The sequence below is a fragment of the Phyllobates terribilis genome, unplaced genomic scaffold, assembly GCF_046119375.1.
Source record: "Phyllobates terribilis strain yellow unplaced genomic scaffold, ASM4611937v1 Scaffold_5__5_contigs__length_657084704, whole genome shotgun sequence".
Classification (NCBI taxonomy): Eukaryota; Metazoa; Chordata; class Amphibia; order Anura; family Dendrobatidae; genus Phyllobates; species Phyllobates terribilis.
In genome coordinates, this window is record NW_027362765.1 from 98756096 (window position 1) to 98780899 (window position 24804).

Here is a 24804-nt window from a genome sequence, read left to right on the forward strand (position 1 = left end):
CATGCAGGATGACACACACCCCCCCCTTCCCTATAATGCCCCATGTAGGATGTTCCCCCCCCCCTGCCTTATAATGCCTCATGCACTGCAGGAAGTGATACCCCACCTCCCTTATAATGCCCCATGCAGGATGTCACACACATTCAATGCTTTTACCATCACCATCACCAATTTATAGCTAAAGCCAAAAGGTGACAGAAAATAAAAGTATAATTTCAAGACAAATCATTATTAGATAATAATAATATGACTAAATCAACATATAAAAGCTATTACGTGTTGACTCTTTTCTGAACACATAATTTTTAAGTTAGAGAGATTTTCTTGTTTTAACACACTCATGAGCATAGCATTGGGTAAAAGTGATAATGTGATTTTATATATTCATAAATATTCAGAATAAATCACCAAATATTAAAAGTAGCAATCAAATAATTGAAGCATAGTTGAAGTCTCTATAATGCAAGTTTCCATCCGAGAATGGTGGGAAGTTCAAGTTTAAAAATAAATCTCTAACAGTGGCTTTTGTCTCTGAGATCCTATATACCTAGTCTACTGGACATAGACTGTTACGTTTGCATCCGTCGTCGTCGTCGCCGCAATGGACTTTTCAGGATCCTTGGGTGGCTCCGTAGTTTGAAACCAATTCTGGTTATCGCTTCTCGGCCTTTTGGCTAAGATCAAGTGTAGTATCTGTTCTTATCAGTTTAATATCTGATACGTCCCCTATCTGGGGACCATATATTAAATGGATTTTTAGAACAGGGAGATGGAAAAAGAGCTTGCTCTGTCCACTCCACGCATTGACCTGGTATTGCAGTATCTCCAGGACCGGTGCACCCCTTCTTTAATGCAGTTTCTAAAATCAGAAAGAATTGAATTCAATGTTTTTTGTTCATTTTGCTTGTTTGTCGGATTTTGGGATGGACTCTTTGGCTTTGCTTTTCTTCTCCTCATTGGATTTTTCATGTTCAAAGTTGCAGAAGCCAGATTACAAGCTCATTTTGGTTCATCTTCAGCAACTGTGCATTGCATTGCCATGTAATGTGATGCAATGCTATCTTTCTAGCTCTCCCTTTTTACTTCCTTTTGGATAAACAGACATATTAGGCAAGCATTTTGGAGCTTTCACCTAAATAACTACAGGTGGTGAGATAAGCTGCACAATATAATTGACCTTTCAGTATATTGTTGCACACACACCATCTATTTAGCAAATGCCCTTGTTATCAACAGCAGCCTTTTAAACTCACCTGAGCTAACAGGTATGTGCGCTGGTTACTCTGCTGCGCTTAAAATTTCTTTTTTGGTTTGCTACAATGCCTTTTCTGAAACGTTGTCTCCTTCTGCTGGAACACTGACTTCTTTCATTTAATGCCTGCAGACTATAAAAGAGAACCCAACCCAAAAAGTTTGGTTGATTAGTCTGTGGCATTCTGTTAAACTGTTGCTTATGGCGGTCTCTGTGAGCTTCTCAGCGACATTCAGCCAGCCAGGTATCCTGCCTGCAGTAGATGGAATGTGGCAATGGAACGCTGGCTGCGCGTGTCATAATAGGCTCTGAGCCTTTATATACCTGTGCACAGCAGCAGCCACCTTCAGTCTGCTGCTGGACAGCCAGCAGCAGCAGCAGCAGGAGAGGTATGTAATCAGGAGCCCTCCTGCTAAGGGTAGACAGCTGCTCGTTCCACCCCACCCCCCGCCTTAATTGGTTCTCCTCCCTTCCAACGGTGTTGAGGCGGGTGGGAACAGCAGGGGGTGAAGGTGCTGTGTTTAAAGAGGTGGAGTTATGCAGATCTAAAACGCGTGGATTGCAGCAGCAGCAAGCCGAAAAGTGCAGGCATGTAAGGGATCTAGAGGTTGACAACATGTCTTCTTAACGGGAGTCCAGGAGCTCATCTCCACAAATGGACTTTTCAGGATCCTTGGGTGGCTCCGTAGTTTGAAACCAATTCTGGTTATCGCTTCTCGGCCTTTTGGCTAAGATCAAGTGTAGTATCTGTTCTTATCAGTTTAATATCTGATACGTCCCCTATCTGGGGACCATATATTAAATGGATTTTTAGAACAGGGAGATGGAAAAAGAGCTTGCTCTGTCCACTCCACGCATTGACCTGGTATTGCAGTATCTCCAGGACCGGTGCACCCCTTCTTTAATGCAGTTTCTAAAATCAGAAAGAATTGAATTCAATGTTTTTTGTTCATTTTGCTTGTTTGTCGGATTTTGGGATGGACTCTTTGGCTTTGCTTTTCTTCTCCTCATTGGATTTTTCATGTTCAAAGTTGCAGAAGCCAGATTACAAGCTCATTTTGGTTCATCTTCAGCAACTGTGCATTGCATTGCCATGTAATGTGATGCAATGCTATCTTTCTAGCTCTCCCTTTTTACTTCCTTTTGGATAAACAGACATATTAGGCAAGCATTTTGGAGCTTTCACCTAAATAACTACAGGTGGTGAGATAAGCTGCACAATATAATTGACCTTTCAGTATATTGTTGCACACACACCATCTATTTAGCAAATGCCCTTGTTATCAACAGCAGCCTTTTAAACTCACCTGAGCTAACAGGTATGTGCGCTGGTTACTCTGCTGCGCTTAAAATTTCTTTTTTGGTTTGCTACAATGCCTTTTCTGAAACGTTGTCTCCTTCTGCTGGAACACTGACTTCTTTCATTTAATGCCTGCAGACTATAAAAGAGAACCCAACCCAAAAAGTTTGGTTGATTAGTCTGTGGCATTCTGTTAAACTGTTGCTTATGGCGGTCTCTGTGAGCTTCTCAGCGACATTCAGCCAGCCAGGTATCCTGCCTGCAGTAGATGGAATGTGGCAATGGAACGCTGGCTGCGCGTGTCATAATAGGCTCTGAGCCTTTATATACCTGTGCACAGCAGCAGCCACCTTCAGTCTGCTGCTGGACAGCCAGCAGCAGCAGCAGCAGGAGAGGTATGTAATCAGGAGCCCTCCTGCTAAGGGTAGACAGCTGCTCGTTCCACCCCACCCCCCGCCTTAATTGGTTCTCCTCCCTTCCAACGGTGTTGAGGCGGGTGGGAACAGCAGGGGGTGAAGGTGCTGTGTTTAAAGAGGTGGAGTTATGCAGATCTAAAACGCGTGGATTGCAGCAGCAGCAAGCCGAAAAGTGCAGGCATGTAAGGGATCTAGAGGTTGACAACATGTCTTCTTAACGGGAGTCCAGGAGCTCATCTCCACAAATGGACTTTTCAGGATCCTTGGGTGGCTCCGTAGTTTGAAACCAATTCTGGTTATCGCTTCTCGGCCTTTTGGCTAAGATCAAGTGTAGTATCTGTTCTTATCAGTTTAATATCTGATACGTCCCCTATCTGGGGACCATATATTAAATGGATTTTTAGAACAGGGAGATGGAAAAAGAGCTTGCTCTGTCCACTCCACGCATTGACCTGGTATTGCAGTATCTCCAGGACCGGTGCACCCCTTCTTTAATGCAGTTTCTAAAATCAGAAAGAATTGAATTCAATGTTTTTTGTTCATTTTGCTTGTTTGTCGGATTTTGGGATGGACTCTTTGGCTTTGCTTTTCTTCTCCTCATTGGATTTTTCATGTTCAAAGTTGCAGAAGCCAGATTACAAGCTCATTTTGGTTCATCTTCAGCAACTGTGCATTGCATTGCCATGTAATGTGATGCAATGCTATCTTTCTAGCTCTCCCTTTTTACTTCCTTTTGGATAAACAGACATATTAGGCAAGCATTTTGGAGCTTTCACCTAAATAACTACAGGTGGTGAGATAAGCTGCACAATATAATTGACCTTTCAGTATATTGTTGCACACACACCATCTATTTAGCAAATGCCCTTGTTATCAACAGCAGCCTTTTAAACTCACCTGAGCTAACAGGTATGTGCGCTGGTTACTCTGCTGCGCTTAAAATTTCTTTTTTGGTTTGCTACAATGCCTTTTCTGAAACGTTGTCTCCTTCTGCTGGAACACTGACTTCTTTCATTTAATGCCTGCAGACTATAAAAGAGAACCCAACCCAAAAAGTTTGGTTGATTAGTCTGTGGCATTCTGTTAAACTGTTGCTTATGGCGGTCTCTGTGAGCTTCTCAGCGACATTCAGCCAGCCAGGTATCCTGCCTGCAGTAGATGGAATGTGGCAATGGAACGCTGGCTGCGCGTGTCATAATAGGCTCTGAGCCTTTATATACCTGTGCACAGCAGCAGCCACCTTCAGTCTGCTGCTGGACAGCCAGCAGCAGCAGCAGCAGGAGAGGTATGTAATCAGGAGCCCTCCTGCTAAGGGTAGACAGCTGCTCGTTCCACCCCACCCCCCGCCTTAATTGGTTCTCCTCCCTTCCAACGGTGTTGAGGCGGGTGGGAACAGCAGGGGGTGAAGGTGCTGTGTTTAAAGAGGTGGAGTTATGCAGATCTAAAACGCGTGGATTGCAGCAGCAGCAAGCCGAAAAGTGCAGGCATGTAAGGGATCTAGAGGTTGACAACATGTCTTCTTAACGGGAGTCCAGGAGCTCATCTCCACAAATGGACTTTTCAGGATCCTTGGGTGGCTCCGTAGTTTGAAACCAATTCTGGTTATCGCTTCTCGGCCTTTTGGCTAAGATCAAGTGTAGTATCTGTTCTTATCAGTTTAATATCTGATACGTCCCCTATCTGGGGACCATATATTAAATGGATTTTTAGAACAGGGAGATGGAAAAAGAGCTTGCTCTGTCCACTCCACGCATTGACCTGGTATTGCAGTATCTCCAGGACCGGTGCACCCCTTCTTTAATGCAGTTTCTAAAATCAGAAAGAATTGAATTCAATGTTTTTTGTTCATTTTGCTTGTTTGTCGGATTTTGGGATGGACTCTTTGGCTTTGCTTTTCTTCTCCTCATTGGATTTTTCATGTTCAAAGTTGCAGAAGCCAGATTACAAGCTCATTTTGGTTCATCTTCAGCAACTGTGCATTGCATTGCCATGTAATGTGATGCAATGCTATCTTTCTAGCTCTCCCTTTTTACTTCCTTTTGGATAAACAGACATATTAGGCAAGCATTTTGGAGCTTTCACCTAAATAACTACAGGTGGTGAGATAAGCTGCACAATATAATTGACCTTTCAGTATATTGTTGCACACACACCATCTATTTAGCAAATGCCCTTGTTATCAACAGCAGCCTTTTAAACTCACCTGAGCTAACAGGTATGTGCGCTGGTTACTCTGCTGCGCTTAAAATTTCTTTTTTGGTTTGCTACAATGCCTTTTCTGAAACGTTGTCTCCTTCTGCTGGAACACTGACTTCTTTCATTTAATGCCTGCAGACTATAAAAGAGAACCCAACCCAAAAAGTTTGGTTGATTAGTCTGTGGCATTCTGTTAAACTGTTGCTTATGGCGGTCTCTGTGAGCTTCTCAGCGACATTCAGCCAGCCAGGTATCCTGCCTGCAGTAGATGGAATGTGGCAATGGAACGCTGGCTGCGCGTGTCATAATAGGCTCTGAGCCTTTATATACCTGTGCACAGCAGCAGCCACCTTCAGTCTGCTGCTGGACAGCCAGCAGCAGCAGCAGCAGGAGAGGTATGTAATCAGGAGCCCTCCTGCTAAGGGTAGACAGCTGCTCGTTCCACCCCACCCCCCGCCTTAATTGGTTCTCCTCCCTTCCAACGGTGTTGAGGCGGGTGGGAACAGCAGGGGGTGAAGGTGCTGTGTTTAAAGAGGTGGAGTTATGCAGATCTAAAACGCGTGGATTGCAGCAGCAGCAAGCCGAAAAGTGCAGGCATGTAAGGGATCTAGAGGTTGACAACATGTCTTCTTAACGGGAGTCCAGGAGCTCATCTCCACAAATGGACTTTTCAGGATCCTTGGGTGGCTCCGTAGTTTGAAACCAATTCTGGTTATCGCTTCTCGGCCTTTTGGCTAAGATCAAGTGTAGTATCTGTTCTTATCAGTTTAATATCTGATACGTCCCCTATCTGGGGACCATATATTAAATGGATTTTTAGAACAGGGAGATGGAAAAAGAGCTTGCTCTGTCCACTCCACGCATTGACCTGGTATTGCAGTATCTCCAGGACCGGTGCACCCCTTCTTTAATGCAGTTTCTAAAATCAGAAAGAATTGAATTCAATGTTTTTTGTTCATTTTGCTTGTTTGTCGGATTTTGGGATGGACTCTTTGGCTTTGCTTTTCTTCTCCTCATTGGATTTTTCATGTTCAAAGTTGCAGAAGCCAGATTACAAGCTCATTTTGGTTCATCTTCAGCAACTGTGCATTGCATTGCCATGTAATGTGATGCAATGCTATCTTTCTAGCTCTCCCTTTTTACTTCCTTTTGGATAAACAGACATATTAGGCAAGCATTTTGGAGCTTTCACCTAAATAACTACAGGTGGTGAGATAAGCTGCACAATATAATTGACCTTTCAGTATATTGTTGCACACACACCATCTATTTAGCAAATGCCCTTGTTATCAACAGCAGCCTTTTAAACTCACCTGAGCTAACAGGTATGTGCGCTGGTTACTCTGCTGCGCTTAAAATTTCTTTTTTGGTTTGCTACAATGCCTTTTCTGAAACGTTGTCTCCTTCTGCTGGAACACTGACTTCTTTCATTTAATGCCTGCAGACTATAAAAGAGAACCCAACCCAAAAAGTTTGGTTGATTAGTCTGTGGCATTCTGTTAAACTGTTGCTTATGGCGGTCTCTGTGAGCTTCTCAGCGACATTCAGCCAGCCAGGTATCCTGCCTGCAGTAGATGGAATGTGGCAATGGAACGCTGGCTGCGCGTGTCATAATAGGCTCTGAGCCTTTATATACCTGTGCACAGCAGCAGCCACCTTCAGTCTGCTGCTGGACAGCCAGCAGCAGCAGCAGCAGGAGAGGTATGTAATCAGGAGCCCTCCTGCTAAGGGTAGACAGCTGCTCGTTCCACCCCACCCCCCGCCTTAATTGGTTCTCCTCCCTTCCAACGGTGTTGAGGCGGGTGGGAACAGCAGGGGGTGAAGGTGCTGTGTTTAAAGAGGTGGAGTTATGCAGATCTAAAACGCGTGGATTGCAGCAGCAGCAAGCCGAAAAGTGCAGGCATGTAAGGGATCTAGAGGTTGACAACATGTCTTCTTAACGGGAGTCCAGGAGCTCATCTCCACAAATGGACTTTTCAGGATCCTTGGGTGGCTCCGTAGTTTGAAACCAATTCTGGTTATCGCTTCTCGGCCTTTTGGCTAAGATCAAGTGTAGTATCTGTTCTTATCAGTTTAATATCTGATACGTCCCCTATCTGGGGACCATATATTAAATGGATTTTTAGAACAGGGAGATGGAAAAAGAGCTTGCTCTGTCCACTCCACGCATTGACCTGGTATTGCAGTATCTCCAGGACCGGTGCACCCCTTCTTTAATGCAGTTTCTAAAATCAGAAAGAATTGAATTCAATGTTTTTTGTTCATTTTGCTTGTTTGTCGGATTTTGGGATGGACTCTTTGGCTTTGCTTTTCTTCTCCTCATTGGATTTTTCATGTTCAAAGTTGCAGAAGCCAGATTACAAGCTCATTTTGGTTCATCTTCAGCAACTGTGCATTGCATTGCCATGTAATGTGATGCAATGCTATCTTTCTAGCTCTCCCTTTTTACTTCCTTTTGGATAAACAGACATATTAGGCAAGCATTTTGGAGCTTTCACCTAAATAACTACAGGTGGTGAGATAAGCTGCACAATATAATTGACCTTTCAGTATATTGTTGCACACACACCATCTATTTAGCAAATGCCCTTGTTATCAACAGCAGCCTTTTAAACTCACCTGAGCTAACAGGTATGTGCGCTGGTTACTCTGCTGCGCTTAAAATTTCTTTTTTGGTTTGCTACAATGCCTTTTCTGAAACGTTGTCTCCTTCTGCTGGAACACTGACTTCTTTCATTTAATGCCTGCAGACTATAAAAGAGAACCCAACCCAAAAAGTTTGGTTGATTAGTCTGTGGCATTCTGTTAAACTGTTGCTTATGGCGGTCTCTGTGAGCTTCTCAGCGACATTCAGCCAGCCAGGTATCCTGCCTGCAGTAGATGGAATGTGGCAATGGAACGCTGGCTGCGCGTGTCATAATAGGCTCTGAGCCTTTATATACCTGTGCACAGCAGCAGCCACCTTCAGTCTGCTGCTGGACAGCCAGCAGCAGCAGCAGCAGGAGAGGTATGTAATCAGGAGCCCTCCTGCTAAGGGTAGACAGCTGCTCGTTCCACCCCACCCCCCGCCTTAATTGGTTCTCCTCCCTTCCAACGGTGTTGAGGCGGGTGGGAACAGCAGGGGGTGAAGGTGCTGTGTTTAAAGAGGTGGAGTTATGCAGATCTAAAACGCGTGGATTGCAGCAGCAGCAAGCCGAAAAGTGCAGGCATGTAAGGGATCTAGAGGTTGACAACATGTCTTCTTAACGGGAGTCCAGGAGCTCATCTCCACAAATGGACTTTTCAGGATCCTTGGGTGGCTCCGTAGTTTGAAACCAATTCTGGTTATCGCTTCTCGGCCTTTTGGCTAAGATCAAGTGTAGTATCTGTTCTTATCAGTTTAATATCTGATACGTCCCCTATCTGGGGACCATATATTAAATGGATTTTTAGAACAGGGAGATGGAAAAAGAGCTTGCTCTGTCCACTCCACGCATTGACCTGGTATTGCAGTATCTCCAGGACCGGTGCACCCCTTCTTTAATGCAGTTTCTAAAATCAGAAAGAATTGAATTCAATGTTTTTTGTTCATTTTGCTTGTTTGTCGGATTTTGGGATGGACTCTTTGGCTTTGCTTTTCTTCTCCTCATTGGATTTTTCATGTTCAAAGTTGCAGAAGCCAGATTACAAGCTCATTTTGGTTCATCTTCAGCAACTGTGCATTGCATTGCCATGTAATGTGATGCAATGCTATCTTTCTAGCTCTCCCTTTTTACTTCCTTTTGGATAAACAGACATATTAGGCAAGCATTTTGGAGCTTTCACCTAAATAACTACAGGTGGTGAGATAAGCTGCACAATATAATTGACCTTTCAGTATATTGTTGCACACACACCATCTATTTAGCAAATGCCCTTGTTATCAACAGCAGCCTTTTAAACTCACCTGAGCTAACAGGTATGTGCGCTGGTTACTCTGCTGCGCTTAAAATTTCTTTTTTGGTTTGCTACAATGCCTTTTCTGAAACGTTGTCTCCTTCTGCTGGAACACTGACTTCTTTCATTTAATGCCTGCAGACTATAAAAGAGAACCCAACCCAAAAAGTTTGGTTGATTAGTCTGTGGCATTCTGTTAAACTGTTGCTTATGGCGGTCTCTGTGAGCTTCTCAGCGACATTCAGCCAGCCAGGTATCCTGCCTGCAGTAGATGGAATGTGGCAATGGAACGCTGGCTGCGCGTGTCATAATAGGCTCTGAGCCTTTATATACCTGTGCACAGCAGCAGCCACCTTCAGTCTGCTGCTGGACAGCCAGCAGCAGCAGCAGCAGGAGAGGTATGTAATCAGGAGCCCTCCTGCTAAGGGTAGACAGCTGCTCGTTCCACCCCACCCCCCGCCTTAATTGGTTCTCCTCCCTTCCAACGGTGTTGAGGCGGGTGGGAACAGCAGGGGGTGAAGGTGCTGTGTTTAAAGAGGTGGAGTTATGCAGATCTAAAACGCGTGGATTGCAGCAGCAGCAAGCCGAAAAGTGCAGGCATGTAAGGGATCTAGAGGTTGACAACATGTCTTCTTAACGGGAGTCCAGGAGCTCATCTCCACAAATGGACTTTTCAGGATCCTTGGGTGGCTCCGTAGTTTGAAACCAATTCTGGTTATCGCTTCTCGGCCTTTTGGCTAAGATCAAGTGTAGTATCTGTTCTTATCAGTTTAATATCTGATACGTCCCCTATCTGGGGACCATATATTAAATGGATTTTTAGAACAGGGAGATGGAAAAAGAGCTTGCTCTGTCCACTCCACGCATTGACCTGGTATTGCAGTATCTCCAGGACCGGTGCACCCCTTCTTTAATGCAGTTTCTAAAATCAGAAAGAATTGAATTCAATGTTTTTTGTTCATTTTGCTTGTTTGTCGGATTTTGGGATGGACTCTTTGGCTTTGCTTTTCTTCTCCTCATTGGATTTTTCATGTTCAAAGTTGCAGAAGCCAGATTACAAGCTCATTTTGGTTCATCTTCAGCAACTGTGCATTGCATTGCCATGTAATGTGATGCAATGCTATCTTTCTAGCTCTCCCTTTTTACTTCCTTTTGGATAAACAGACATATTAGGCAAGCATTTTGGAGCTTTCACCTAAATAACTACAGGTGGTGAGATAAGCTGCACAATATAATTGACCTTTCAGTATATTGTTGCACACACACCATCTATTTAGCAAATGCCCTTGTTATCAACAGCAGCCTTTTAAACTCACCTGAGCTAACAGGTATGTGCGCTGGTTACTCTGCTGCGCTTAAAATTTCTTTTTTGGTTTGCTACAATGCCTTTTCTGAAACGTTGTCTCCTTCTGCTGGAACACTGACTTCTTTCATTTAATGCCTGCAGACTATAAAAGAGAACCCAACCCAAAAAGTTTGGTTGATTAGTCTGTGGCATTCTGTTAAACTGTTGCTTATGGCGGTCTCTGTGAGCTTCTCAGCGACATTCAGCCAGCCAGGTATCCTGCCTGCAGTAGATGGAATGTGGCAATGGAACGCTGGCTGCGCGTGTCATAATAGGCTCTGAGCCTTTATATACCTGTGCACAGCAGCAGCCACCTTCAGTCTGCTGCTGGACAGCCAGCAGCAGCAGCAGCAGGAGAGGTATGTAATCAGGAGCCCTCCTGCTAAGGGTAGACAGCTGCTCGTTCCACCCCACCCCCCGCCTTAATTGGTTCTCCTCCCTTCCAACGGTGTTGAGGCGGGTGGGAACAGCAGGGGGTGAAGGTGCTGTGTTTAAAGAGGTGGAGTTATGCAGATCTAAAACGCGTGGATTGCAGCAGCAGCAAGCCGAAAAGTGCAGGCATGTAAGGGATCTAGAGGTTGACAACATGTCTTCTTAACGGGAGTCCAGGAGCTCATCTCCACAAATGGACTTTTCAGGATCCTTGGGTGGCTCCGTAGTTTGAAACCAATTCTGGTTATCGCTTCTCGGCCTTTTGGCTAAGATCAAGTGTAGTATCTGTTCTTATCAGTTTAATATCTGATACGTCCCCTATCTGGGGACCATATATTAAATGGATTTTTAGAACAGGGAGATGGAAAAAGAGCTTGCTCTGTCCACTCCACGCATTGACCTGGTATTGCAGTATCTCCAGGACCGGTGCACCCCTTCTTTAATGCAGTTTCTAAAATCAGAAAGAATTGAATTCAATGTTTTTTGTTCATTTTGCTTGTTTGTCGGATTTTGGGATGGACTCTTTGGCTTTGCTTTTCTTCTCCTCATTGGATTTTTCATGTTCAAAGTTGCAGAAGCCAGATTACAAGCTCATTTTGGTTCATCTTCAGCAACTGTGCATTGCATTGCCATGTAATGTGATGCAATGCTATCTTTCTAGCTCTCCCTTTTTACTTCCTTTTGGATAAACAGACATATTAGGCAAGCATTTTGGAGCTTTCACCTAAATAACTACAGGTGGTGAGATAAGCTGCACAATATAATTGACCTTTCAGTATATTGTTGCACACACACCATCTATTTAGCAAATGCCCTTGTTATCAACAGCAGCCTTTTAAACTCACCTGAGCTAACAGGTATGTGCGCTGGTTACTCTGCTGCGCTTAAAATTTCTTTTTTGGTTTGCTACAATGCCTTTTCTGAAACGTTGTCTCCTTCTGCTGGAACACTGACTTCTTTCATTTAATGCCTGCAGACTATAAAAGAGAACCCAACCCAAAAAGTTTGGTTGATTAGTCTGTGGCATTCTGTTAAACTGTTGCTTATGGCGGTCTCTGTGAGCTTCTCAGCGACATTCAGCCAGCCAGGTATCCTGCCTGCAGTAGATGGAATGTGGCAATGGAACGCTGGCTGCGCGTGTCATAATAGGCTCTGAGCCTTTATATACCTGTGCACAGCAGCAGCCACCTTCAGTCTGCTGCTGGACAGCCAGCAGCAGCAGCAGCAGGAGAGGTATGTAATCAGGAGCCCTCCTGCTAAGGGTAGACAGCTGCTCGTTCCACCCCACCCCCCGCCTTAATTGGTTCTCCTCCCTTCCAACGGTGTTGAGGCGGGTGGGAACAGCAGGGGGTGAAGGTGCTGTGTTTAAAGAGGTGGAGTTATGCAGATCTAAAACGCGTGGATTGCAGCAGCAGCAAGCCGAAAAGTGCAGGCATGTAAGGGATCTAGAGGTTGACAACATGTCTTCTTAACGGGAGTCCAGGAGCTCATCTCCACAAATGGACTTTTCAGGATCCTTGGGTGGCTCCGTAGTTTGAAACCAATTCTGGTTATCGCTTCTCGGCCTTTTGGCTAAGATCAAGTGTAGTATCTGTTCTTATCAGTTTAATATCTGATACGTCCCCTATCTGGGGACCATATATTAAATGGATTTTTAGAACAGGGAGATGGAAAAAGAGCTTGCTCTGTCCACTCCACGCATTGACCTGGTATTGCAGTATCTCCAGGACCGGTGCACCCCTTCTTTAATGCAGTTTCTAAAATCAGAAAGAATTGAATTCAATGTTTTTTGTTCATTTTGCTTGTTTGTCGGATTTTGGGATGGACTCTTTGGCTTTGCTTTTCTTCTCCTCATTGGATTTTTCATGTTCAAAGTTGCAGAAGCCAGATTACAAGCTCATTTTGGTTCATCTTCAGCAACTGTGCATTGCATTGCCATGTAATGTGATGCAATGCTATCTTTCTAGCTCTCCTTTTTACTTCCTTTTGGATAAACAGACATATTAGGCAAGCATTTTGGAGCTTTCACCTAAATAACTACAGGTGGTGAGATAAGCTGCACAATATAATTGACCTTTCAGTATATTGTTGCACACACACCATCTATTTAGCAAATGCCCTTGTTATCAACAGCAGCCTTTTAAACTCACCTGAGCTAACAGGTATGTGCGCTGGTTACTCTGCTGCGCTTAAAATTTCTTTTTTGGTTTGCTACAATGCCTTTTCTGAAACGTTGTCTCCTTCTGCTGGAACACTGACTTCTTTCATTTAATGCCTGCAGACTATAAAAGAGAACCCAACCCAAAAAGTTTGGTTGATTAGTCTGTGGCATTCTGTTAAACTGTTGCTTATGGCGGTCTCTGTGAGCTTCTCAGCGACATTCAGCCAGCCAGGTATCCTGCCTGCAGTAGATGGAATGTGGCAATGGAACGCTGGCTGCGCGTGTCATAATAGGCTCTGAGCCTTTATATACCTGTGCACAGCAGCAGCCACCTTCAGTCTGCTGCTGGACAGCCAGCAGCAGCAGCAGCAGGAGAGGTATGTAATCAGGAGCCCTCCTGCTAAGGGTAGACAGCTGCTCGTTCCACCCCACCCCCCGCCTTAATTGGTTCTCCCTCCCTTCCAACGGTGTTGAGGCGGGTGGGAACAGCAGGGGGTGAAGGTGCTGTGTTTAAAGAGGTGGAGTTATGCAGATCTAAAACGCGTGGATTGCAGCAGCAGCAAGCCGAAAAGTGCAGGCATGTAAGGATCTAGAGGTTGACAACATGTCCTTCTTAACGGGAGTCCAGGAGCTCATCTCCACAAATGGACTTTTCAGGATCCTTGGGTGGCTCCGTAGTTTGAAACCAATTCTGGTTATCGCTTCTCGGCCTTTTGGCTAAGATCAAGTGTAGTATCTGTTCTTATCAGTTTAATATCTGATACGTCCCCTATCTGGGGACCATATATTAAATGGATTTTAGAACAGGGAGATGGAAAAAGAGCTTGCTCTGTCCACTCCACGCATTGACCTGGTATTGCAGTATCTCCAGGACCGGTGCACCCCTTCTTTAATGCAGTTTCTAAAATCAGAAAGAATTGAATTCAATGTTTTTTGTTCATTTTGCTTGTTTGTCGGATTTTGGGATGGACTCTTTGGCTTTGCTTTTCTTCTCCTCATTGGATTTTTCATGTTCAAAGTTGCAGAAGCCAGATTACAAGCTCATTTTGGTTCATCTTCAGCAACTGTGCATTGCATTGCCATGTAATGTGATGCAATGCTATCTTTCTAGCTCTCCCTTTTTACTTCCTTTTGGATAAACAGACATATTAGGCAAGCATTTTGGAGCTTTCACCTAAATAACTACAGGTGGTGAGATAAGCTGCACAATATAATTGACCTTTCAGTATATTGTTGCACACACACCATCTATTTAGCAAATGCCCTTGTTATCAACAGCAGCCTTTTAAACTCACCTGAGCTAACAGGTATGTGCGCTGGTTACTCTGCTGCGCTTAAAATTTCTTTTTTGGTTTGCTACAATGCCTTTTCTGAAACGTTGTCTCCTTCTGCTGGAACACTGACTTCTTTCATTTAATGCCTGCAGACTATAAAAGAGAACCCAACCCAAAAAGTTTGGTTGATTAGTCTGTGGCATTCTGTTAAACTGTTGCTTATGGCGGTCTCTGTGAGCTTCTCAGCGACATTCAGCCAGCCAGGTATCCTGCCTGCAGTAGATGGAATGTGGCAATGGAACGCTGGCTGCGCGTGTCATAATAGGCTCTGAGCCTTTATATACCTGTGCACAGCAGCAGCCACCTTCAGTCTGCTGCTGGACAGCCAGCAGCAGCAGCAGCAGGAGAGGTATGTAATCAGGAGCCCTCCTGCTAAGGGTAGACAGCTGCTCGTTCCACCCCACCCCCCGCCTTAATTGGTTCTCCTCCCTTCCAACGGTGTTGAGGCGGGTGGGAACAGCAGGGGGTGAAGGTGCTGTGTTTAAAGAGGTGGAGTTATGCAGATCTAAAACGCGTGGATTGCAGCAGCAGCAAGCCGAAAAGTGCAGGCATGTAAGGGATCTAGAGGTTGACAACATGTCTTCTTAACGGGAGTCCAGGAGCTCATCTCCACAAATGGACTTTTCAGGATCCTTGGGTGGCTCCGTAGTTTGAAACCAATTCTGGTTATCGCTTCTCGGCCTTTTGGCTAAGATCAAGTGTAGTATCTGTTCTTATCAGTTTAATATCTGATACGTCCCCTATCTGGGGACCATATATTAAATGGATTTTTAGAACAGGGAGATGGAAAAAGAGCTTGCTCTGTCCACTCCACGCATTGACCTGGTATTGCAGTATCTCCAGGACCGGTGCACCCCTTCTTTAATGCAGTTTCTAAAATCAGAAAGAATTGAATTCATGTTTTTTGTTCATTTTGCTTGTTTGTCGGATTTTGGGATGGACTCTTTGGCTTTGCTTTTCTTCTCCTCATTGGATTTTTCATGTTCAAAGTTGCAGAAGCCAGATTACAAGCTCATTTTGGTTCATCTTCAGCAACTGTGCATTGCATTGCCATGTAATGTGATGCAATGCTATCTTTCTAGCTCTCCCTTTTTACTTCCTTTTGGATAAACAGACATATTAGGCAAGCATTTTGGAGCTTTCACCTAAATAACTACAGGTGGTGAGATAAGCTGCACAATATAATTGACCTTTCAGTATATTGTTGCACACACACCATCTATTTAGCAAATGCCCTTGTTATCAACAGCAGCCTTTTAAACTCACCTGAGCTAACAGGTATGTGCGCTGGTTACTCTGCTGCGCTTAAAATTTCTTTTTTGGTTTGCTACAATGCCTTTTCTGAAACGTTGTCTCCTTCTGCTGGAACACTGACTTCTTTCATTTAATGCCTGCAGACTATAAAAGAGAACCCAACCCAAAAAGTTTGGTTGATTAGTCTGTGGCATTCTGTTAAACTGTTGCTTATGGCGGTCTCTGTGAGCTTCTCAGCGACATTCAGCCAGCCAGGTATCCTGCCTGCAGTAGATGGAATGTGGCAATGGAACGCTGGCTGCGCGTGTCATAATAGGCTCTGAGCCTTTATATACCTGTGCACAGCAGCAGCCACCTTCAGTCTGCTGCTGGACAGCCAGCAGCAGCAGCAGCAGGAGAGGTATGTAATCAGGAGCCCTCCCTGCTAAGGGGTAGACAGCTGCTCGTTCCACCCCACCCCCCGCCTTAATTGGTTCTCCTCCCTTCCAACGGTGTTGAGGCGGGTGGGAACAGCAGGGGGTGAAGGTGCTGTGTTTAAAGAGGTGGAGTTATGCAGATCTAAAACGCGTGGATTGCAGCAGCAGCAAGCCGAAAAGTGCAGGCATGTAAGGGATCTAGAGGTTGACAACATGTCTTCTTAACGGGAGTCCAGGAGCTCATCTCCACAAATGGACTTTTCAGGATCCTTGGGTGGCTCCGTAGTTTGAAACCAATTCCTGGTTATCGCTTCTCGGCCTTTTGGCTAAGATCAAGTGTAGTATCTGTTCTTATCAGTTTAATATCTGATACGTCCCCTATCTGGGGACCATATATTAAATGGATTTTAGAACAGGGAGATGGAAAAAGAGCTTGCTCTGTCCACTCCACGCATTGACCTGGTATTGCAGTATCTCCAGGACCGGTGCACCCCTTCTTTAATGCAGTTTCTAAAATCAGAAAGAATTGAATTCAATGTTTTTTGTTCATTTTGCTTGTTTGTCGGATTTTGGATGGACTCTTTGGCTTTGCTTTTCTTCTCCTCATTGGATTTTTCATGTTCAAAGTTGCAGAAGCCAGATTACAAGCTCATTTGGTTCATCTTCAGCAACTGTGCATTGCATTGCCATGTAATGTGATGCAATGCTATCTTTCTAGCTCTCCCTTTTTACTTCCTTTTGGATAAACAGACATATTAGGCAAGCATTTTGGAGCTTTCACCTAAATAACTACAGGTGGTGAGATAAGCTGCACAATATAATTGACCTTTCAGTATATTGTTGCACACACACCATCTATTTAGCAAATGCCCTTGTTATCAACAGCAGCCTTTTAAACTCACCTGAGCTAACAGGTATGTGCGCTGGTTACTCTGCTGCGCTTAAAATTTCTTTTTTGGTTTGCTACAATGCCTTTTCTGAAACGTTGTCTCCTTCTGCTGGAACACTGACTTCTTTCATTTAATGCCTGCAGACTATAAAAGAGAACCCAACCCAAAAAGTTTGGTTGATTAGTCTGTGGCATTCTGTTAAACTGTTGCTTATGGCGGTCTCTGTGAGCTTCTCAGCGACATTCAGCCAGCCAGGTATCCTGCCTGCAGTAGATGGAATGTGGCAATGGAACGCTGGCTGCGCGTGTCATAATAGGCTCTGAGCCTTTATATACCTGTGCACAGCAGCAGCCACCTTCAGTCTGCTGCTGGACAGCCAGCAGCAGCAGCAGCAGGAGAGGTATGTAATCAGGAGCCCTCCTGCTAAGGGTAGACAGCTGCTCGTTCCACCCCACCCCCCGCCTTAATTGGTTCTCCTCCCTTCCAACGGTGTTGAGGCGGGTGGGAACAGCAGGGGGTGAAGGTGCTGTGTTTAAAGAGGTGGAGTTATGCAGATCTAAAACGCGTGGATTGCAGCAGCAGCAAGCCGAAAAGTGCAGGCATGTAAGGGATCTAGAGGTTGACAACATGTCTTCTTAACGGGAGTCCAGGAGCTCATCTCCACAAATGGACTTTTCAGGATCCTTGGGTGGCTCCGTAGTTTGAAACCAATTCTGGTTATCGCTTCTCGGCCTTTTGGCTAAGATCAAGTGTAGTATCTGTTCTTATCAGTTTAATATCTGATACGTCCCTATCTGGGGACCATATATTAAATGGATTTTTAGAACAGGGAGATGGAAAAAGAGCTTGCTCTGTCCACTCCACGCATTGACCTGGTATTGCAGTATCTCCAGGACCGGTGCACCCCTTCTTTAATGCAGTTTCTAAAATCAGAAAGAATTGAATTCAATGTTTTTTGTTCATTTTGCTTGTTTGTCGGATTTTGGGATGGACTCTTTGGCTTTGCTTTTCTTCTCCTCATTGGATTTTTCATGTTCAAAGTTGCAGAAGCCAGATTACAAGCTCATTTTGGTTCATCTTCAGCAACTGTGCATTGCATTGCCATGTAATGTGATGCAATGCTATCTTTCTAGCTCTCCCTTTTTACTTCCTTTTGGATAAACAGACATATTAGGCAAGCATTTTGGAGCTTTCACCTAAATAACTACAGGTGGTGAGATAAGCTGCACAATATAATTGACCTTTCAGTATATTGTTGCACACACACCATCTATTTAGCAAATGCCCTTGTTATCAACAGCAGCCTTTTAAACTCACCTGAGCTAACAGGTATGTGCGCTGGTTACTCTGCTGCGCTTAAAATTTCTTTTTTGGTTTGCTACAATGCCTTTTCTGAAACGTTGTCTCCTTCTGCTGGAACACTGACTTCTTTCATTAATGCCTGCAGACTATAAAAGAGAACCCAACCCAAAAAGTTTGGTTGATTAGTCTGTGGCATTCTGTTAAACTGTTGCTTATGGCGGTCTCTGTGAGCTTCTCAGCGACATTCAGCCAGCCAGGTATCCTGCCTGCAGTAGATGGAATGTGGCAATGGAACGCTGGCTGCGCGTGTCATAATAGGCTCTGAGCCTTTATATACCTGTGCACAGCAGCAGCCACCTTCAGTCTGCTGCTGGACAGCCAGCAGCAGCAGCAGCAGGAGAGGTATGTAATCAGGAGCCCTCCTGCTAAGGGTAGACAGCTGCTCGTTTCCACCCCACCCCCCGCCTTAATTGGTTCTCCTCCCTTCCAACGGTGTTGAGGCGGGTGGGAACAGCAGGGGGTGAAGGTGCTGTGTTTAAAGAGGTGGAGTTATGCAGATCTAAAACGCGTGGATTGCAGCAGCAGCAAGCCGAAAAGTGGCAGGCATGTAAGGGATCTAGAGGTTGACAACATGTCTTCTTAACGGGAGTCCAGGAGCTCATCTCCACAAATGGACTTTTCAGGATCCTTGGGTGGCTCCGTAGTTTGAAACCAATTCTGGTTATCGCTTCTCGGCCTTTTGGCTAAGATCAAGTGTAGTATCTGTTCTTATCAGTTTAATATCTGATACGTCCCCTATCTGGGGACCATATATTAAATGGATTTTTAGAACAGGGAGATGGAAAAAGAGCTTGCTCTGTCCACTCCACGCATTGACCTGGTATTGCAGTATCTCCAGGACCGGTGCACCCCTTCTTTAATGCAGTTTCTAAAATCAGAAAGAATTGAATTCAATGTTTTTTGTTCATTTTGCTTGTTTGTCGGATTTTGGGATGGACTCTTTGGCTTTGCTTTTCTTCTCCTCATGGATTTTTCATGTTCAAAGTTGCAGAAGCCAGATTACAAGCTCATTTTGGTTCATCTTCAGCAACTGTGCATTGCATTGCCATGTAATGTGATGCAATGCTATCTTTCTAGCTCTCCCTTTTTACTTCCTTTTGGATAAACAGACATATTAGGCAAGCATTTTGGAGCTTTCACCTAAATAACTACAGGTGGTGAGATAAGCTGCACAATATAATTGACCTTTCAGTATATTGTTGCACACACACCATCTATTTAGCAAATGCCCTTGTTATCAACAGCAGCCTTTTAAACTCACCTGAGCTAACAGGTATGTGCGCTGGTTACTCTGCTGCGCTTAAAATTTCTTTTTTGGTTTGCTACAATGCCTTTTCTGAAACGTTGTCTCCTTCTGCTGGAACACTGACTTCTTTCATTTAATGCCTGCAGACTATAAAAGAGAACCCAACCCAAAAGTTTGGTTGATTAGTCTGTGGCATTCTGTTAAACTGTTGCTTATGGCGGTCTCTGTGAGCTTCTCAGCGACATTCAGCCAGCCAGGTATCCTGCCTGCAGTAGATGGAATGTGGCAATGGAACGCTGGCTGCGCGTGTCATAATAGGCTCTGAGCCTTTATATACCTGTGCACAGCAGCAGCCACCTTCAGTCTGCTGCTGGACAGCCAGCAGCAGCAGCAGCAGGAGAGGTATGTAATCAGGAGCCCTCCTGCTAAGGGTAGACAGCTGCTCGTTCCACCCCACCCCCCGCCTTAATTGGTTCTCCTCCCTTCCAACGGTGTTGAGGCGGGTGGGAACAGCAGGGGGTGAAGGTGCTGTGTTTAAAGAGGTGGAGTTATGCAGATCTAAAACGCGTGGATTGCAGCAGCAGCAAGCCGAAAAGTGCAGGCATGTAAGGGATCTAGAGGTTGACAACATGTCTTCTTAACGGGAGTCCAGGAGCTCATCTCCACAAATGGACTTTTCAGGATCCTTGGGTGGCTCCGTAGTTTGAAACCAATTCTGGTTATCGCTTCTCGGCCTTTTGGCTAAGATCAAGTGTAGTATCTGTTCTTATCAGTTTAATATCTGATACGTCCCCTATCTGGGGACCATATATTAAATGGATTTTTAGAACAGGGAGATGGAAAAAGAGCTTGCTCTGTCCACTCCACGCATTGACCTGGTATTGCAGTATCTCCAGGACCGGTGCACCCCTTCTTTAATGCAGTTTCTAAAATCAGAAAGAATTGAATTCAATGTTTTTTGTTCATTTTGCTTGTTTGTCGGATTTTGGGATGGACTCTTTGGCTTTGCTTTTCTTCTCCTCATTGGATTTTTCATGTTCAAAGTTGCAGAAGCCAGATTACAAGCTCATTTTGGTTCATCTTCAGCAACTGTGCATTGCATTGCCATGTAATGTGATGCAATGCTATCTTTCTAGCTCTCCCTTTTTTACTTCCTTTTGGATAAACAGACATATTAGGCAAGCATTTTGGAGCTTTCACCTAAATAACTACAGGTGGTGAGATAAGCTGCACAATATAATTGACCTTTCAGTATATTGTTGCACACACACCATCTATTTAGCAAATGCCCTTGTTATCAACAGCAGCCTTTTAAACTCACCTGAGCTAACAGGTATGTGCGCTGGTTACTCTGCTGCGCTTAAAATTTCTTTTTTGGTTTGCTACAATGCCTTTTCTGAAACGTTGTCTCCTTCTGCTGGAACACTGACTTCTTTCATTTAATGCCTGCAGACTATAAAAGAGAACCCAACCCAAAAAGTTTGGTTGATTAGTCTGTGGCATTCTGTTAAACTGTTGCTTATGGCGGTCTCTGTGAGCTTCTCAGCGACATTCAGCCAGCCAGGTATCCTGCCTGCAGTAGATGGAATGTGGCAATGGAACGCTGGCTGCGCGTGTCATAATAGGCTCTGAGCCTTTATATACCTGTGCACAGCAGCAGCCACCTTCAGTCTGCTGCTGGACAGCCAGCAGCAGCAGCAGCAGGAGAGGTATGTAATCAGGAGCCCTCCTGCTAAGGGTAGACAGCTGCTCGTTCCACCCCACCCCCCGCCTTAATTGGTTCTCCTCCCTTCCAACGGTGTTGAGGCGGGTGGGAACAGCAGGGGGTGAAGGTGCTGTGTTTAAAGAGGTGGAGTTATGCAGATCTAAAACGCGTGGATTGCAGCAGCAGCAAGCCGAAAAGTGCAGGCATGTAAGGGATCTAGAGGTTGACAACATGTCTTCTTAACGGGAGTCCAGGAGCTCATCTCCACAAATGGACTTTTCAGGATCCTTGGGTGGCTCCGTAGTTTGAAAACCAATTCTGGTTATCGCTTCTCGGCCTTTTGGCTAAGATCAAGTGTAGTATCTGTTCTTATCAGTTTAATATCTGATACGTCCCCTATCTGGGGACCATATATTAAATGGATTTTTAGAACAGGGAGATGGAAAAAGAGCTTGCTCTGTCCACTCCACGCATTGACCTGGTATTGCAGTATCTCCAGGACCGGTGCACCCCTTCTTTAATGCAGTTTCTAAAATCAGAAAGAATTGAATTCAATGTTTTTTGTTCATTTTGCTTGTTTGTCGGATTTTGGGATGGACTCTTTGGCTTTGCTTTTCTTCTCCTCATTGGATTTTTCATGTTCAAAGTTGCAGAAGCCAGATTACAAGCTCATTTTGGTTCATCTTCAGCAACTGTGCATTGCATTGCCATGTAATGTGATGCAATGCTATCTTTCTAGCTCTCCCTTTTTACTTCCTTTTGGATAAACAGACATATTAGGCAAGCATTTTGGAGCTTTCACCTAAATAACTACAGGTGGTGAGATAAGCTGCACAATATAATTGACCTTTCAGTATATTGTTGCACACACACCATCTATTTAGCAAATGCCCTTGTTATCAACAGCAGCCTTTTAAACTCACCTGAGCTAACAGGTATGTGCGCTGGTTACTCTGCTGCGCTTAAAATTTCTTTTTTGGTTTGCTACAATGCCTTTTCTGAAACGTTGTCTCCTTCTGCTGGAACACTGACTTCTTTCATTTAATGCCTGCAGACTATAAAAGAGAACCCAACCCAAAAAGTTTGGTTGATTAGTCTGTGGCATTCTGTTAAACTGTTGCTTATGGCGGTCTCTGTGAGCTTCTCAGCGACATTCAGCCAGCCAGGTATCCTGCCTGCAGTAGATGGAATGTGGCAATGGAACGCTGGCTGCGCGTGTCATAATAGGCTCTGAGCCTTTATATACCTGTGCACAGCAGCAGCCACCTTCAGTCTGCTGCTGGACAGCCAGCAGCAGCAGCAGCAGGAGAGGTATGTAATCAGGAGCCCTCCTGCTAAGGGTAGACAGCTGCTCGTTCCACCCCACCCCCCGCCTTAATTGGTTCTCCTCCCTTCCAACGGTGTTGAGGCGGGTGGGAACAGCAGGGGGTGAAGGTGCTGTGTTTAAAGAGGTGGAGTTATGCAGATCTAAAACGCGTGGATTGCAGCAGCAGCAAGCCGAAAAGTGCAGGCATGTAAGGGATCTAGAGGTTGACAACATGTCTTCTTAACGGAGTCCAGGAGCTCATCTCCACAAATGGACTTTTCAGGATCCTTGGGTGGCTCCGTAGTTTGAAACCAATTCTGGTTATCGCTTCTCGGCCTTTTGGCTAAGATCAAGTGTAGTATCTGTTCTTATCAGTTTAATATCTGATACGTCCCTATCTGGGGACCATATATTAAATGGATTTTTAGAACAGGGAGATGGAAAAAGAGCTTGCTCTGTCCACTCCACGCATTGACCTGGTATTGCAGTATCTCCAGGACCGGTGCACCCCCTTCTTTAATGCAGTTTCTAAAATCAGAAAGAATTGAATTCAATGTTTTTTGTTCATTTTGCTTGTTTGTCGGATTTGGGATGGACTCTTTGGCTTTGCTTTTCTTCTCCTCATTGGATTTTTCATGTTCAAAGTTGCAGAAGCCAGATTACAAGCTCATTTTGGTTCATCTTCAGCAACTGTGCATTGCATTGCCATGTAATGTGATGCAATGCTATCTTTCTAGCTCTCCCTTTTTACTTCCTTTTGGATAAACAGACATATTAGGCAAGCATTTTGGAGCTTTCACCTAAATAACTACAGGTGGTGAGATAAGCTGCACAATATAATTGACCTTTCAGTATATTGTTGCACACACACCATCTATTTAGCAAATGCCCTTGTTATCAACAGCAGCCTTTTAAACTCACCTGAGCTAACAGGTATGTGCGCTGGTTACTCTGCTGCGCTTAAAATTTCTTTTTTGGTTTGCTACAATGCCTTTTCTGAAACGTTGTCTCCTTCTGCTGGAACACTGACTTCTTTCATTTAATGCCTGCAGACTATAAAAGAGAACCCAACCAAAAAGTTTGGTTGATTAGTCTGTGGCATTCTGTTAAACTGTTGCTTATGGCGGTCCTCTGTGAGCTTCTCAGCGACATTCAGCCAGCCAGGTATCCTGCCTGCAGTAGATGGAATGTGGCAATGGAACGCTGGCTGCGCGTGTCATAATAGGCTCTGAGCCTTTATATACCTGTGCACAGCAGCAGCCACCTTCAGTCTGCTGCTGGACAGCCAGCAGCAGCAGCAGCAGGAGAGGTATGTAATCAGGAGCCCTCCTGCTAAGGGTAGACAGCTGCTCGTTCCACCCCACCCCCCGCCTTAATTGGTTCTCCTCCCTTCCAACGGTGTTGAGGCGGGTGGGAACAGCAGGGGGTGAAGGTGCTGTGTTTAAAGAGGTGGAGTTATGCAGATCTAAAACGCGTGGATTGCAGCAGCAGCAAGCCGAAAAGTGCAGGCATGTAAGGGATCTAGAGGTTGACAACATGTCTTCTTAACGGGAGTCCAGGAGCTCATCTCCACAAATGGACTTTTCAGGATCCTTGGTGGCTCCGTAGTTTGAAACCAATTCTGGTTATCGCTTCTCGGCCTTTTGGCTAAGATCAAGTGTAGTATCTGTTCTTATCAGTTTAATATCTGATACGTCCCCTATCTGGGGACCATATATTAAATGGATTTTTAGAACAGGGAGATGGAAAAAGAGCTTGCTCTGTCCACTCCACGCATTGACCTGGTATTGCAGTATCTCCAGGACCGGTGCACCCTTCTTTAATGCAGTTTCTAAAATCAGAAAGAATTGAATTCAATGTTTTTTGTTCATTTTGCTTGTTTGTCGGATTTTGGGATGGACTCTTTGGCTTTGCTTTTCTTCTCCTCATTGGATTTTTCATGTTCAAAGTTGCAGAAGCCAGATTACAAGCTCATTTTGGTTCATCTTCAGCAACTGTGCATTGCATTGCCATGTAATGTGATGCAATGCTATCTTTCTAGCTCTCCCTTTTTACTTCCTTTTGGATAAACAGACATATTAGGCAAGCATTTTGGAGCTTTCACCTAAATAACTACAGGTGGTGAGATAAGCTGCACAATATAATTGACCTTTCAGTATATTGTTGCACACACACCATCTATTTAGCAAATGCCCTTGTTATCAACAGCAGCCTTTTAAACTCACCTGAGCTAACAGGTATGTGCGCTGGTTACTCTGCTGCGCTTAAAATTTC

At 44.6% G+C, this 24804-nt stretch overlaps 19 non-coding genes across 19 annotated transcripts; all 19 read left to right on the forward strand.

Annotated features, from left to right (window-relative positions):
• Window positions 1-654: 654 nt before the first annotated feature.
• Window positions 655-845, forward strand: LOC141273990 (U2 spliceosomal RNA). Its single transcript, XR_012322287.1, has one exon. It is a non-coding gene; the product is annotated as a U2 spliceosomal RNA (small nuclear RNA).
• Window positions 846-1960: 1115 nt separating this feature from the next.
• Window positions 1961-2151, forward strand: LOC141273991 (U2 spliceosomal RNA). The gene has a single exon (XR_012322288.1). It is a non-coding gene; the product is annotated as a U2 spliceosomal RNA (small nuclear RNA).
• Window positions 2152-3266: 1115 nt separating this feature from the next.
• LOC141273992 (U2 spliceosomal RNA) lies at window positions 3267-3457 on the forward strand. Its single transcript, XR_012322289.1, has one exon. It is a non-coding gene; the product is annotated as a U2 spliceosomal RNA (small nuclear RNA).
• Window positions 3458-4572: 1115 nt separating this feature from the next.
• On the forward strand, window positions 4573-4763 carry LOC141273994 (U2 spliceosomal RNA). Its single transcript, XR_012322291.1, has one exon. It is a non-coding gene; the product is annotated as a U2 spliceosomal RNA (small nuclear RNA).
• Window positions 4764-5878: 1115 nt separating this feature from the next.
• LOC141273995 (U2 spliceosomal RNA) lies at window positions 5879-6069 on the forward strand. The gene has a single exon (XR_012322292.1). It is a non-coding gene; the product is annotated as a U2 spliceosomal RNA (small nuclear RNA).
• A 1115-nt stretch (window positions 6070-7184) lies between these two features.
• On the forward strand, window positions 7185-7375 carry LOC141273996 (U2 spliceosomal RNA). The gene has a single exon (XR_012322293.1). It is a non-coding gene; the product is annotated as a U2 spliceosomal RNA (small nuclear RNA).
• Window positions 7376-8490: 1115 nt separating this feature from the next.
• On the forward strand, window positions 8491-8681 carry LOC141273997 (U2 spliceosomal RNA). The gene has a single exon (XR_012322294.1). It is a non-coding gene; the product is annotated as a U2 spliceosomal RNA (small nuclear RNA).
• Window positions 8682-9796: 1115 nt separating this feature from the next.
• Window positions 9797-9987, forward strand: LOC141273999 (U2 spliceosomal RNA). The gene has a single exon (XR_012322295.1). It is a non-coding gene; the product is annotated as a U2 spliceosomal RNA (small nuclear RNA).
• A 1115-nt stretch (window positions 9988-11102) lies between these two features.
• On the forward strand, window positions 11103-11293 carry LOC141274000 (U2 spliceosomal RNA). Its single transcript, XR_012322296.1, has one exon. It is a non-coding gene; the product is annotated as a U2 spliceosomal RNA (small nuclear RNA).
• Window positions 11294-12408: 1115 nt separating this feature from the next.
• LOC141274001 (U2 spliceosomal RNA) lies at window positions 12409-12599 on the forward strand. Its single transcript, XR_012322297.1, has one exon. It is a non-coding gene; the product is annotated as a U2 spliceosomal RNA (small nuclear RNA).
• A 1115-nt stretch (window positions 12600-13714) lies between these two features.
• LOC141150054 (U2 spliceosomal RNA) lies at window positions 13715-13904 on the forward strand. Its single transcript, XR_012246325.1, has one exon. It is a non-coding gene; the product is annotated as a U2 spliceosomal RNA (small nuclear RNA).
• A 1115-nt stretch (window positions 13905-15019) lies between these two features.
• On the forward strand, window positions 15020-15210 carry LOC141274002 (U2 spliceosomal RNA). Its single transcript, XR_012322298.1, has one exon. It is a non-coding gene; the product is annotated as a U2 spliceosomal RNA (small nuclear RNA).
• A 1117-nt stretch (window positions 15211-16327) lies between these two features.
• Window positions 16328-16517, forward strand: LOC141150055 (U2 spliceosomal RNA). The gene has a single exon (XR_012246326.1). It is a non-coding gene; the product is annotated as a U2 spliceosomal RNA (small nuclear RNA).
• A 1113-nt stretch (window positions 16518-17630) lies between these two features.
• Window positions 17631-17820, forward strand: LOC141149946 (U2 spliceosomal RNA). The gene has a single exon (XR_012246223.1). It is a non-coding gene; the product is annotated as a U2 spliceosomal RNA (small nuclear RNA).
• Window positions 17821-18936: 1116 nt separating this feature from the next.
• LOC141274003 (U2 spliceosomal RNA) lies at window positions 18937-19127 on the forward strand. Its single transcript, XR_012322299.1, has one exon. It is a non-coding gene; the product is annotated as a U2 spliceosomal RNA (small nuclear RNA).
• A 1113-nt stretch (window positions 19128-20240) lies between these two features.
• LOC141274004 (U2 spliceosomal RNA) lies at window positions 20241-20431 on the forward strand. The gene has a single exon (XR_012322300.1). It is a non-coding gene; the product is annotated as a U2 spliceosomal RNA (small nuclear RNA).
• Window positions 20432-21548: 1117 nt separating this feature from the next.
• Window positions 21549-21739, forward strand: LOC141274006 (U2 spliceosomal RNA). The gene has a single exon (XR_012322302.1). It is a non-coding gene; the product is annotated as a U2 spliceosomal RNA (small nuclear RNA).
• A 1114-nt stretch (window positions 21740-22853) lies between these two features.
• Window positions 22854-23043, forward strand: LOC141149974 (U2 spliceosomal RNA). The gene has a single exon (XR_012246249.1). It is a non-coding gene; the product is annotated as a U2 spliceosomal RNA (small nuclear RNA).
• A 1114-nt stretch (window positions 23044-24157) lies between these two features.
• On the forward strand, window positions 24158-24348 carry LOC141149420 (U2 spliceosomal RNA). Its single transcript, XR_012245719.1, has one exon. It is a non-coding gene; the product is annotated as a U2 spliceosomal RNA (small nuclear RNA).
• The last annotated feature ends 456 nt before the right edge of the window (window positions 24349-24804 follow it).